This window comes from Mastomys coucha, unplaced genomic scaffold (genome assembly GCF_008632895.1).
Source record: "Mastomys coucha isolate ucsf_1 unplaced genomic scaffold, UCSF_Mcou_1 pScaffold21, whole genome shotgun sequence".
Classification (NCBI taxonomy): Eukaryota; Metazoa; Chordata; class Mammalia; order Rodentia; family Muridae; genus Mastomys; species Mastomys coucha.
In genome coordinates this window covers 64,811,519-64,824,610 of record NW_022196904.1, presented here as the reverse complement: position 1 = coordinate 64,824,610, position 13,092 = coordinate 64,811,519, and the positions used below count along the sequence as shown (strand labels likewise).

The 13,092-nt window shown below is 40.9% G+C and overlaps 2 pseudogenes; one reads left to right on the top strand and one right to left on the bottom strand.

The window, feature by feature from the left end:
• LOC116101264 overlaps nucleotides 1-2,304 on the top strand; it is a 5,662-nt pseudogene extending 3,358 nt beyond the window's left edge.
• The window catches only part of LOC116100582, a 108,154-nt pseudogene that overhangs the window by 32,867 nt on the left and 62,195 nt on the right, over nucleotides 1-13,092 (bottom strand).

Genomic DNA, 13,092 nt, shown 5'->3' with positions numbered 1-13,092 from the left:
CTCAGTGAAGGAGTTAGAGAAAGCATCAATGGAGCTGAGGGGTTTGCAGCCCCTTAGGACGAACAACAATCTGAACTAACTAGTACCCTCAGAGTTCCCAGAGTCTCAACCACCAACCAAGGAGTACACACAGTGGGACTGATTGCTCTGGCAGCATGTGTATAGTGGAGGATTGCAAATTCGATCATCAATGAACCAGCACCATTTGTTAAAAATGCTGTCTTTTTCCACGGGATGATTTTAGCACTTTGTCAAAGATCAAATGACCATATGTGTGTGGGTTCATTTCTGGGCCTTCAATTCTATTCCATTGACTTCCTGCCTGTCTTTGTACCAATACCTTGCAGTTTTTATCACCATTGCTCTGTAATACAGCTTGAGGTCAGGGAGGGTGATTCCCCCAGAAGTTCTTTTATTGTTGAAAATAGTTTTCGCTATCCTGGGTTTTGTTTTGTTTTGGTCTGTTTTTGTTTTTGTTGTTGTTGTTGTTGTTTTTGTTATTCCAAATTAATTTGAAAATTGCTCTTTCTAACTCTATGAAAATTGAGTTGGAATTTTAATGGGGATAGCACTGAGTCTGTAGATTGCTTTTGGCAAGATGGCCATTTTTACTATATTAATCCTGCCAATCTTTCCATCTTCTGAGATCTTCTTTGATTTCTTTCTTCAGAGACTTGAAGTTCTTATCATACAGATTTTTCACTTGCTTGGTTAGAAGCACACCAAGGTATGTAATATTATTTGTGGCTATTATGAAGGGTGTCATTTCCCTAATTTCTTTCTCAGTCTGTTTATCCTTTGAATAGAGGAAGGCTACTGATTTGTTTGATTTAATTTTATATCCAGTCACTTTGCTGAAGTTGTTTATCAGCTTTAGGAGTTCTCTGGTAGAATTTTTGTGGTCACTTAAGTATATGATCATATCATCTGCAAATAGTGATATTTTGACTTCCTCCTTTCCAATTTGTATCCCTTTGACCTTTTTTTGTTGTTGTTGTTGTCTAATTGCCCTAGCTAGAACTGTAAAGAACCCAATGTCCTTCAACAGAGGAATGGATACAGAAAATGTGGTACGTTTACACAATGGAGTACTACTCAGCTATTAAGAACAATGAATTCATGAAATTCTTAGGCAAATGGATAGATCTAGAAAATATCATCCTGAGTAAGGTAACCCAATCACAAAGGAAAACATATGGTATACACTCACTGATAAGTGGATACTAGCCCAAAAGCTCCAAATAACCAGGATACAATTCAGAGATCACATGAAGCGCAATAAGAAGGAAGACCAAATTGTGGGTGCTTTGGTCCTTCTTAGAAGGAGAACAAAATACTCACAAGAGCAAACATGGAGATAAAGTGTAGAGCAGAGACTAAAAGAAAAGCCATCTAGAGACTGTTCAACCTGGGGATTCATCCCATATACAGTTACAAAACCCAGCCACTATGTGGATGCCAAGAAGTGCATCCTGAAAGGAGTCTGATATGGTTGTTTCCTGAGAAGCCCCACCAGAGCCTTACAAATATAGAGGTGGATGTTAGCAGCCAACCATTAGACTGAGCATGGGGTCCCTAATAGAGGAGTTAGAGAAGGGACTGAAGGAGTTGAAGGGGTTTGCAACCCCACAGGAAGAATAACAATATCAACCAACCAGACCCCCTAGAACTCCCGAGGCTCCAGCTGCATATGTAGCAGAGGATGGCCTTGTCATGCACCAATGGAAGGAGAGGTCCTTGGTCATATGAAGGCTCGATAGATGCCCCAGTGGAGGGGAAATGAGGATGGGGAGGTAGGAGTGGGTGGGTGGGTGGGCGGGTAGAGGAACACCTTCATAGAAACAGTGGAAGGGAAGATGTGATAGAGTGTTACTAGAATGGAGGGAAACTGAGAAAGGGGATAACATTTGGAATGTAAATAAAGAAAATACCCAATAAAAAAATTTCATTGACCCCCATGAAAGACCAGTGATTCTGTGTCATTTCTTAAAGCTGTTCCAGCCTGATAACAAATCAATGTTGGGTGGGGTTGGGGGAGACAGTCTTTTCAGAGTTCTAAGGTGAAATGATATTTCAAGACCCAAGAGCAACAATGCAAGGTTACCAATGCCTTCTTGTCAGCTAACATTAGGACCCTACAAGGACAAACAAAATTTGCAGAAATTGAAGTGAAACCCAGAGAGGATGGGAAATATTTGAAATTGCAGAGCTTAAGGAGAGATTAAAAGCAAGTCATGAAACAATAAATTATTTTAAAATGAACTCAGAAAACATGAAGGAGATGATCAGAAAAAGGACATATAAACACCTGGAAGTAGGTGAAGTTGAAGCAGGTTGGACTCTGAGGGAGGAGGGACTTGGTGCAGAAACTGGGGTGTTTTGTGGAGGAGGTGCTTGTGATTGTGCTGGCCATAATTTCTCAGCAATCAAGTCTAAGTACACACACTGCTCAAGCAGCCTTTTCTGAGGAATCTGTGTTCTGAGTTGATGCTATCCAACATTGATGATGGTAAGCACGATTTGAAAAGTGTTTTCTTAATTGGAATATATGTGTAGTTTATTTTCCTTTAGCCAGGCATCAAAATTCTGTTCTAAAGTCTAACTTGTACAGATGTTGTCCTTTCTACTAGCTAGATTAGTGATGAGTATGTATATTTAATTCTTATCTTTTTTTTAAAAATTTTTCCTTTTTTTTTGTTTTTCAAGACAGGGTTTTTCTGTATAGCCCTGGCTGTTCTGGAACTCACTCTGTAGACCAAGCTGGCCTTGAACTCAGAAATCCACCTGCCTCAGCCTCCCAAGTGCTGGGATTAAAGGTGTGTGCCACCATGGCCCGACTTGGTGGCACCTTCTTAAATGGTTTAGCACCTACCCTTTTAGCTAGGCAAGCCTATGTATTTACCCAAGAGGAAAATATATAATCAGCTGAGAATCTTGAATGTGTGCTCATAGCAGTAGCTCATCAGTTGGTGAATGATTACAGAAAAGATGACATGGCTTGATGATTGACTATTATAGAGTAATAAAAAAGAAACATTAATGCATGATACAAGGTGGGTCAATCTTCAAAATGGTATGCCAAGTGAAAGAAACTAGTCTTAAAGGACCACATGTGGTTAGCTTCCAATTACAGGAAGTATCCAGAAAAGACAAATCTATAAAAATAGAAAACAAGTGAGTGGCTGTCAAGGCATGAGTGACAGGAGTGGGCAATGAGGAATGACCGCTAATGGGTAAAGAGTTTTCTCCCATGGGATGGAAATATTCCAAAGTTAGATTGTGGTCATAATTGCACAGTTTTATAAACATGTTTAAAAACCAATGCAGTTCTACACTTTAAAATTGTCTGGGATTTTGTAGTATGTAAATTATACACCAACAAAGCTGTTCACGGTTTTTCTAAGATCCCATAAAGATCATTCGGCATCTGCTAATTAAAGTGGTTTTCTGTTTCTTTTCTCCTTCTGTCTTTTATCTTGTTACCATCCCCACCTTTTGGTGAGTCTGCTGTACCAGTTCATAATGTTTACTACTAAGGAATATGTGTAGGACTGGGGATATAGCTCAAGTGGTAGAGTGCTTGCCTGGTATGCACTAAGTCCTAAGTTCAATCCTATCCCCTGCATAAAACTAGGCATGGTAGTCCATGTCTGTAATTCCGTCAGTTGGGAGCAGGAGGATCAGGAGTTCCGGGTTAGTCTCAACTAAATAGCCAATTTGGGGCTAACTTGGCCTACATAAAGTCCTGTTTTAAGTTCAACATAAAAATAAACATGTATACATTTAGAAATAAAAATGAGTAAATTTGTCAAATGGCAAATAAATGCTTCCTTGCCCTTCTGAATCTTCTGGCCCATCCTCTAGATGTGTCTGTTGTTCATGGTTTCATAGGGATCTCTTCAGACATCAGTGGTACACAGCCAGCCTATTTCCTGTGCTTCTGTACACTTGGGGTTACACAGAATCCTACACCATACTTGTCTTATGGCGTGCTGCATTTGGAAGCTATTTTCATATGTGCACATATGCACCAATCAAGCCTACTGAGTAGTGTAGCATCTGTTAATATTTCTGCCACAATCGTATTTATATTTAGGCTGTCTCCCCACATGTATGGTTTCATTTCATATAAAATAAATAGCTCCATGTAGTGGTAACTAAGAAGTCAGGCATGAAAAGTCATGTGACTTGACTTTGGATGTTAATAAATATAATGAGATAGCCCTACAGAATAATGTGAGCTTGTATCCTCTGAGGATATGAGAACTAGTGGACATTTGAGGCCCCTTTGGGGCTAGGTCAAATTGTACCCTCTCTTAGACCACAGGCTTAAGTACACTCAAGCGTGGCACAGGTTTAAGCAACGTGCCTAAAACATGTCACTGCATGCTCTTAATACAAAGATGATTGTTCAGCTTTGTTGTCTGCAGCTTTCCCAGACTCATCACACAGATACCATCAATATGCAAATAGCCCATCACAGCCCTGTCCAACATAGAGCCACATAAACTCCCACTCTAACTTTGCAGCTCTGACTGATGGTCCAGCTATCCCTTTGTATTCCTGTTTAACCTTGAGGGAAGTCACTCCACTTCTGACAGCTCCTGTCACCATATTGACTTAAGCAGCTGGTGTGGATAATGGTGACAGAAGGTGATGTCAGCCACGTGGGAGGCTCAGAGTATTTGTACCACAGGAAGGGGTGGGGAGTGGAAAATAGTAAACGGGAGTTTGAGAGTTGGTTGGGAACCACTAAGAACAAAATGTGATTGTCAGCATCTTTGGCTTCCTTGAAGATGCTCTGATGTAAGAGGGGTGTGGTTTGACTCTGAAACAGGTACCAACACTGTTTTGGTTCTTCTTCTTCTTCTTCTTCTTCTTCTTCTTCTTCTTCTTCTTCTTCTTCTTCTTCTTCTTCTTCTTCCTCTTCCTCTTCCTCTTCCTTCTTCTTCTCTTCCTCCTCCTTCTCCTTCTAAAATTAAATTAAAGTATATATATTTGAAAAGTTAAGTCAAGCTATTGTTGGTGAACATGGGTTGTAAACCTAAAACTCTGAGCAAAGATGAAGCTTTATTGATTTCTGATGCTCAATTTCTGATAAGAAAATCAAAAATTCAGGGCTGATTGTCATTAAGAGAAATAAATACCATTTTTAATGAGGATAATTTTGGTTTTGATTCATATATGAGGCTCCACTGACTCTGTATATGTTCCTTAGTGTATGTTTAAAATTCTTTCTCTTTGAGCTAAACCAAATTTGACTTTAAAAATTTAGAACAGCATTTTAAGAACTAGTTCTTTGATCTTCAACTTAGTCTGTGTACTTTTTTGCCTTTAAAATGAAAATAAAAAGTATTTGTAGAATCATTAAGCTGTGTCCAGTGGGATAATTACGCCCCTCTCTCCAGGGACAGAAAACAGGGCTGGGGGATTTGAAGCAGTCCTAAGAATATAATTCTGTGCTACAGAGCTACAAAAATCCTGCCTGATTTGTAAATTTGCGTTTCCATGGTAACATGAGAGTGTAGTTAAATAATCCTCACTTGTCTAGGACTGAATTCCAGCAACTCTTCCTAAACCTTCATCCTATTCTAATCCCACAGCTGTTGCCATGGAAATGATCAGATAAGATTCAGTCCTGGAGGCAGATGGGCCTGCAGTGGGAACTAAGTCCTGGCCTACATATTGGCTCCGTTTGGTTTTTCTCCCAATCTTTGCTTTGCAGAAACCGGTCTCCACACACGAGAGGTTAATTTAACAGGAAGTCCTGACAACCAGGCTGTGTGCTTGAGCATCTGGTGCAAATGAGGAAAAGTCAGTTCCAAAACACTGCTGAGGAACGAAAAATCAGTGATGCCTCCATTCTCCTCTGTCCTGGACACTTACAGTAAAAAAAAAAAAATTGCAGAGGAGGCTTTTTCACCCAAATCCTACATACACCAGTGGTCCCTAGAGCCAAGAAGGATGCCACCCCACCCTGCACTTTGCAAGTAGAGGTGGCAAAGTTCCTAATTGTCCCTGATACCTGCTGTTAACTATGATCCCTGGGCCTTTGCAGGGTGTCCCCAGGGTTCCTGCCTGCTGCATCAGCAATGTCCTCAGGAGTGACAGGGTTTTTCCATGCCCCTGTCAACATCCCTTTATTGTGGACATTCTTGCATGTAGAAGCATAGAGAAAAATCTAAAGTTTAAACCATTGCTTCTAAACTGGATTCCGTCGAAGTTGGTCTGGGATTAGGGTGGAGAGACGCCAGACTATAATCTCTCTCTTTTCAGCATGTGTGACACCATTTATCATGAAGTCTTTCTCCAGAAACTTCATTAGCCTGAAAGTGAGTTTGCCTTTCAGTGAGGCAGTGAGGCAAATTTCCTGCAAGGGGTGGCCTTGGTATGTCTTAAGAACAAGAGAAACTTCACTGGGAAACACAGAGCCCGGAGAAGTGTAAGGAGAGTTGGGGATATCTCTAGATATGAGTTAGTCTGAGCAGTTTCTCCAGAAGAGGCTGAGGCTGGGGTTTCCAGGCCTTTCAGTTTCTCTATGGGTAACACCTCATCCTGCCATTCATTTAATGATGGATAGAGGCGTCTCATCCATCTTTTGTTGTTGTTGTTGTTGTTGTTGTTGTTGCGCTTTCCCTAGATAGGATCAGTTTGGTGCTTATTAACTCTGCCCTTTTGGAAGCTTCATTCATATATTCTATATGCTGGCACCCTTCTTTAGATGAAATAGTCTGTTCAATAAATATCTGTTTAATTCTAGCATTGATGGAGGAAGGGCGTCTGGAGACTCCACCCCTATCTGAGGAGCTATTGGCAGTTATCGGTTGCTGAGAGAAGGAAAGTCTTCTTCAGTGATCTGGCCATTGGTAAGTTAGAAAACTATACTCCTTCATGCCACCATGACTAAACTCTGCTGGTCTTTAAAGCTGATTTGGAAGTGGGAGGGGAACTGGGAACAAGAAAGGAATGCAGAAGAAGTAAGGAGTTAATAAAAAGAGGGCAACAAGGACATTAACATGATCAAAATATATTATATGCATGTGTCATATTAAATTGTCAACAATAAGATTAAAAATAAACACTTGCTGAACTTATGAATGGATTATGTGGTTTGAGACTTGACTGCAGAGTCCTGTGAATAACAAGCAATCAAATAAGAGTCGTCTTATTCCTGGGGCTCCTCTCACCATAATTACAGTGACAACTTCTAGAACCTGTGTACAACTCTTTCTCTGGGAAGTTGTTATATTTTTGGTGGTAAATGTTAAGATTTTCAATGACATAGTGTATAATTTCATTTTCTCAACTTTCATAATTTTGCTGACACAAGAAACAGCTAAGAATTTCTGAGTCAGGAGTTCCCAATTCCTTGGGAGAATATAGTCTCAGATAGGATCTGGCCCTGTGCATCTCCAGTCAGATCACCTGGGCTCCCAATACTCACTGGTCCTCTTCACAATATTGCTGAGATCCACCCTCTTCCAAGCAACCATCATCTTTCCCTTAAGACAGATGCCTGTGCATTTGGTGTCCCTGGCTTCTTCTTAGCCCTGTCCAGTGCTTGAAGCAAGGCAATACTTTAAAAATCTCCATCAGATCCTGTCACTCTCTTCTACAACTTTCCAATGACTCACTTCTATCCCTGGAATAAAGTCCAAATCCTTATCTAGGTCTCTACAATCAGCTGGCACCAGTACATCCCAGAGCTCCCCTATATTCTTCATGCCCGTGACATTGTGCCTTGATCCCCAGAGTGCACACATGATTGGAGTGCTTCAGTCTCTTTTTGCTCTAGGCTGATGCTATGTACTCGCTAGTTCTGAGTTCAGAGCTGCAATGTCATTTCCCAATATAAGCTCGACTTCCACACTCACTGTCGTCCCCTATTGGAGTCTCTACTTGCACAATGCCTGTGCATTTAGAGGGATTCATCACAACTGTTGCCGCACAGAATGTTTGCATTAGTCTCTTCCAGAATGTACATTCTCCAGGAACAAAGATGGAACTTATCGTATGCATGGTCTAGAAGAAACACCTATGAAAACAATGTCAATGAAAAGAGCGTCATTGAAAGTAAGTGGGCATTGCAAGGATCACTGATGGTCAAGGTCATATGCGGCACAAGAAGCACTTTCAGGTTCGGTTCAAACATTCAGTACTTACATGTACCCTAAGTATGTATCAAAGTGATACTGGAATCACACTACACACATTTTCTAAGTTATATAAGATCAAAGATATGTATGTGCCTAACCTTCCTCCAAGGTAGGTCTTACATGCCGAGTTTTATACTGTAAGACAGCCTCATTCAGAAGATTTAAATGGCCTATCTCTTCAGTCTGGTAGGGTTCTACAGGTATCTTTCTGCAGGGAAGTTGATTCGTGTTAAAGACAGCTATTTGTCTTAGATCATGGATTCTTCCCTCATGACAATTACTTAACTAGTGCTCAGTTGAAGCAAAGATGTTTGGCTCCAGAATCAAGGGGTGGTGGTGGTGGTGAATAGTGTAGAGTACAGAGTCAACAAGGGCTCAGCCAGCCCCTAGGGAACTCTAGAGCTGGGTGGATCTCCAGACTTTCTGTGCATCGAAGGGATGAGGCTAGCCACTGAACACCCACATTAGACAGGGATTATTACATGAAAGCTCCCCCAGGAATAGCTATGCTTTTGGGTGAGGCAGTTCTTCTAATGTGAAGGCAATTCAAGGAACACTTCCAGTGTGAATAATGAACAGGAAACAGCTGAAGGATTGAATGGCTCTGACCTGGGCGGAGCACTACAGTACCCACGACAAAGAAGTGAACACAGTACTTCCTGTATTCTTCCTTTCTTGTCTTCCCTGTCCTTTTTTTATCCTTCTTTTTAGTTGAAGAATAATGGCCTATTATTTAATAGTGTGTTCTTACTTATTATTATGAAATAATATTATTATTAAATAATAGCAATGATTTTGCCCACTTCCTACCTGAACCTCTCTAGTTCAACTCTGTTAACATAATGCAGTGGGCTGTGGGGAAGACATGAAGATGCCAGGTGCGTTTTGTTTCACAGAGCTCTATCCTTGTTCCCATCAGATTCTGATGAGCTGGTAAAGACAAGAAGTGATGGTCTCCCCCTCCAGGGATTAAGTGCATCTGAGAATGAGAACAGAAACACTCATTCTCATTTTAAAATGGAGAGGGATAAGTACTGGTGACTGTGAGGCAGGGATATGGCCCCCAAAGCTTTTGATCCCTTTGGCCATTCCTTTTGAATAAACCAAATATTGCTGGTTGAATGTGGAAGATGGCTTGCAGGGGGATTTCCAGACCTTCCTAGAGTCTCAGAGATTCTACCTCAAGCCAGACAGAGCTTCTGCGGCTGAGGTTGGGTAAAGTTAGGACACATCTAACAGAAAAGGCTGCTCCCCATCACTCTTTTGAGAGCCCAGGTGCTCCCTAAATCAGATTTTGGCTAAGTATCTAAGTACTAGTACTTTCAGCCACGGTAGTTTCTCCAAATTTGTCCACTCATTACATGCACTAGACAAACGGCAGTCATTTATACATACCTTGTTGTATAAGTTCCCGGTGTGTAGTCTCACACTGCTCTCTATTTTTCTGGGGATCTGGGCCCCTCTCCCATCCCTCCTCCTTTCTCTGCCCTTCTAGTTGTAGCAGCATGGTTTTATCCCAGAAGGAATGTCCCTCTCTATGAAGGGCATGAGAAAGTGGTGCAAGCGTGGTTTTCCCACCTGCCTCTGCCTCTTCAAACACAATCCCTAACCAAAGCCCAGAGCAATCCCTTGTTCAAGCCCTTGCTTTGTGAACATACTATGGAAGTTCAGAGCTCTTACATTTTTCCCAAAGAAACTGTCAAAAACATGTCACATTTCTGGAACTACTTTCCCTTTGGAATCAGTTGTGACTAAAGTCTCCCTCCCTCCCTCCTTCCCTCCCTCCCTCCCTCATTCCCTCCCTCCCTCCCTCCCTCCCTCTCTCCCTGACTAACAGTGGTATTTTGATATCTGGACAGAATCCAGAATTACATCAAAATTGGGCAAACTTTCTGGAAATAAAGTCAGTTGATGGATATTTATTTATTTATTTATTTTGATTTTATGATGCACAGTCTCCTGTCATTCAGAAAGAAAATCTGGTCACTTAGTTGTGTTCCAGATGTCACCATTAAAAACTAACAGCAGAGAAACCACATTAAGTTCAGTTACCTCTCTATACTACTACACTAAACACCTGCCTGCCAAGTGAATGTCAGCTCCGTGCTGGGTGAGGCATGGAGATAGAAGAGGAGCTGGATCTCCAGGCTGCTCCATCAGCACAGAACCCAGTAGTAGGACATGAGTGTAGCTAGAGGGACTGCCTTCTAAGGACCTCACTTCCTAGACCCTGGCTGCTCAAAGTTTAATCCTGGTCCTGGCTGCCTGAAACTGAGACACCGTTAAATTGTGGCTAATTAAATTTATGGCTATTTAATTTCAATTAAAAAATTATAATCTGGCTCTTGGAAAACTTTTACATTGTCTTGGATAAATAGAAGTATAAGCTTCCATTAAAATTATATATTCATTAATTGCTTGTGTGTGTGTGTGTGTGCTTGTGTGTGTGTAAGAGAGAGAGAGAGAGAGAGAGAGACAGAGACAGAGATCAGTTTGTGTGAGCCACTGAGTAACTTTAAGCACCGTATCAGAACACAACTTGAGCATTGGAGTCAGGTTCTTAGGCTTGCAAGCCAAGAGCTTTTACCTGATGATCCATCTCCTGGCCTGGATCTCCTTTCTGAACTCTAAATATTACAAAACTCATGAAAGTGTGAAGTGTAAGCTCTTAGTACTATATTTGTCATGTGCTATATGAGTTTTAAAATATATACAATGTTTCTAAGAATAATTATGGAAAGAATAGAAAATATCCTGATCATCTCTGCATTCATTCCACGTTGTAAACAAAAATACTTTGGATAGATGAGGGCCAATAAGATAGAGATTTAAGGTTAATCACTTGGAGCTTTTACAGTTTTTAATGTAGTTGCTAGAAACTCAAAAATGATGTTCACAGCATGTTATCTTAAGCAGAGGTTCTCTAGGGGAAAGGAAATAACAAAACATTTTTTTAAGATTTCTTTTTTAATGTATGACTGTTCTATCCGCATGTACACCTGCATGCCAGCAGAGGGCATCCAATCCCAGTACAGATGGTTGTGAGCCACCATGTGGTTGTTGGGAACTGAACCCAGGACCTCTGGAAGAGTGATCTGTGCTCTTAACTGCTCACCCATCTCTCCATGCCCTAAATGTACACGACACTGAGAAATAAAGGGATCTCTTTTGAAGGGGATGCAGAAGTTCAAAGGCCTAAGAAAGCAGAAAAGATGCAAAAGTGGGTTCAGTCAGAGAACCCGACACCTAAACACAGAGACAGAAAGAAGCCTCCTTTGTGAAGAATGTGAGTGAATTTCAAAGTTCTAAACTACAGTTGAGGATAAAGACCAGGTCAGAAACCAAAGCAGCCTCTCTACAGAAGGAAGGGACTCAAAGCTTATTCTGAGGTGGTAGGAAGTCTCTGCAAATCTTTAATGAAAAGAACAACATGGCCAGAGCTCCTCTGCTTCTTAGGAGGGTAGGTAGATTTCTGATAATACTAGGGGTTGAATCTAGTGTCTCACAATGCCCAGCATAAGCTTTATCAGGGGTTGTGCTCCCACCATTTTGTGCTTTTATTTATTTATTTATTTATTTATTTATTTATTCTTTCTTTCTTAAAGATCCATTTATTATTATATGTAAGTACACTGCAGCTGTCTTCAGGTGCACCAGAAGAGGGCATCCAATCTCATTACAGATGATTGTGAGCCACCATGTGGTTGCTGGAATTGGAACTCAGGACCTTCGGAAGGGCAGTCAGTGCTCTTACCTGCTGAGCCATCTCTACAATCTTATTTTTTTTAAAGATCTTTAATTTTGTGCATATGAGTGTTTTGTCTGTATGTATATGTATGTGTAACTGTGGAGGACAGAAAGGGGCACCAGGTTTCCTTAACCACACTTAGGATGGTTAGGAGCTGTCATGTAAATGCTGGGAATCGAACCTGAGTCCTCTGTAAAAGCAACAAGTGCTCTGAACCACTAAGCCATCTCTCTACCACCACCAGCACCACCACCATTTGCCCTGCCCCAGTCCCTTTCAAAACATTCATATTTTTAAAAAGAGATCTAAGTTCCCCAGGCTGGCCTCAAATTCACTTTGTCAACCTGTAGGTCTTGAACTTGCAAAGTTGCATTTTGAGATTCTTTCCCTGGTGTAAGTATGAGGAATAAGAATGGCGGTGGGGACCCCTCCACACAAGTAGAATGGCAAGGCAGAAGAATCCTCCTGCAGAGAGATAGATGTGCCACAGAGCAGAACAGAAAGAAAGCAGCAACCCAGTTCCAGGCTGAACAGTAAGTAAATACAATCAATCACAAACAGACAGTTTTAGAAAACGAAGACATTTTATATGAATGTTGAGGTTATTTCTTGATCTGTTTACAAGGTACAGACTAAGCCTGTGCAAACAAAAGCAAATATTTGCGAAAGCAAAGCTTACAACCTTAGTATGTGTGAGCCTGTGATAAACTCAAACAATTAATTCTGACCTCGTGGAGTGAAAAAAAAAATGCAATTATTGGAAGACAGAAAGCTGCCTGAGTTGTGAGGAAGGATTTTCCAGGTGATGGTTATACTGGTATCCCTCTGAGCATGTGTGGTCAGGCCTCTTGTTCACATCCTTGGCCTTGGGATTTACTGACGAAAATACCTCTGAATACAAATATTCCAATTTTGCCCCAGGACTCTCATTCTGTTCTGGCTTCATTATTGTATCTAACCTCATTTCATTCCTAATTCACTTTTACTTTCCTACCAGGAGGTCAGAGACTCTTTATATATATATAAGGACATGTAAATTGTTGTATTTCTTGGTTTTCCATTAAGCACCTACCACTTGGGAATTCTGTACCATTCTGTGTCTCCTGAGGAGAGTTGAATGGATCAGAATTTTAAATGTATAAATGCCCCAGGCTTCTTAGGAGAATTATATTCTGGAAGTAAAAAAAA